This window comes from Octopus bimaculoides, chromosome 8, assembly GCF_001194135.2.
Source record: "Octopus bimaculoides isolate UCB-OBI-ISO-001 chromosome 8, ASM119413v2, whole genome shotgun sequence".
NCBI classification, from domain to species: Eukaryota; Metazoa; Mollusca; class Cephalopoda; order Octopoda; family Octopodidae; genus Octopus; species Octopus bimaculoides.
Window position 1 is genome coordinate 27974271 of NC_068988.1, and position 1821 is coordinate 27976091.

At 32.3% G+C, this 1821-nt stretch overlaps 1 protein-coding gene across 16 annotated transcripts in view; it reads left to right on the forward strand.

Moving 5' to 3' along the window:
- Nucleotides 1-1821, forward strand: part of LOC106875482 (trafficking kinesin-binding protein 1) — a 209950-nt gene that overhangs the window by 162425 nt on the left and 45704 nt on the right. The window lies entirely within an intron of this gene.

The following is a 1821-nucleotide window of genomic DNA, read 5'->3' on the forward strand; positions in this document are numbered from 1 at the left end:
ACACACACACACACACACACACACACACACACACACACACACACACACACATACTAGCAGTTTTAAACAATCCTCTTACATATCCAACTTAACATAGGCGGCTTCTTAGAACCCTGAATATTGCATTGTTAACCTTGAAAGATCCTCTCATATAGATTCCTTTATGCACGAAGTACCTTTACGAGAGGATCTCTCCAGGCTAATAAAGCAGTATTTGGTGTTCTGACAGAGGATCCATATTAATACCTTTTAGTATTAATACTGCTTCTGTCACCTATAATTAATCCGTTTATGTTTCCCAATTGTAAATACCTGTATTAGGCTTTTTATTGATTTTTAATATTCCTGTAAAACTCCCCAAATTATTTTTATTTCTTCACCCAAATGATGTTGGATAAAATTCCCTTTATTACTACAAGTTTTAACTATCTTTTTACTTCTTAATTGTTGCGTATTGACAAAATGAATGTTTTGCTTTTCAAAATGTGTTGAGCCCTTTTTTTTTTTTTGCTTTTGCATCTATTGATGAAAACATTTTTGTGAAAATTAAATTGATATTTACAGAAACTAATTAATTACTGGTTGCAGATGTGGTTGTATGGTTAAGGGACTCTCATTGCAACCTTATTTAGGTGGGATTCAGTCTCACTGCACAGCACCTTGAGCAAGTGTCTTCTACTATATCTTTAGGCAGACCCATGCTTTGTAAGTGAATTTGGTAGATAGAAACTGTGTGGAAGCCTGATGTGTGTGTGTGTGCGTGCGTGTATGTATGTATATATTTCGAAATGCAGAGTAGATGGAACAGGGACAACTGACAAAGGGTTATACTCTTTATGTTGCATGTCTCATTACTCTGTTTGTTATTTTCGTTGTTCGAAAAAAGTTCGTTTTCTGTTTTCGTCTTTGTTTTTGTTTCTCGTGTTTAACGTTTTTTTGTGATGTCCTGTACCCATATATGCATGTATGTATACATATAGATGTAGGTATGTACATATATGTATGGATATATGCATATGTTTATATATTATATATATATATATGGTAGGAGAGTCTCTGTGTCTTTGTTTATCTCTCCTACCATTTGACAGTTGATGTTGGTTTGTTTCTGCCCCTATAACTTAACAGGTTGGAAAGAGGAAACAAAATAAGTACCAGACATGAAAAAATATTACTCCTGCTTCAGCATGGTCACAGTTCAATGACTGAAGCAAGTAAAAGAAAGATTTAAAAAAACATTTTATGCTTTAAATTGCTAAATTTCACAAGATTGTGTTACTGGGTTTAATTCTATTATATTTATACTAACAACAATAATAATATTTTAAAAAAATCTTTTCTGTTTCATTTACATTGTTTGGTGTGTGTTACAGGCAGTAGTTGACTCATAGAATTCAGCCACTGTAGGTTGGGATAGATTTAAAGTGTGACACAATACCTATTCAACAATCTTTAAGAAATAAGTTGAATTAACTGTGTGATTTTTCTCTAATATAAAATTTGAATAAATTCAAGATAAAATGTTCACAACCTGAACAAAAGAGTAGGTGCTGGGAATATAGAAAGCTATGGAATAAAAAAAAATGATTCTGTACTGAATTGTAAAATGGTAAAAATGAATTATTGTATCATAGCTGTTGGGTGGAAATAGACAGTAGTTATAGCAAGATATGTATATTGACCTTCTAACAACAGTACATTTTGAAGGTGAATTATTTTTGTTTATATTTGCTTTGGTGTGTATGTGCGTGCACATGAAAAGCCTTTTTTCTATGAGATTGCTATTTCCCCAAATATTAATAGTCTCTCTCTCTCTCTCTC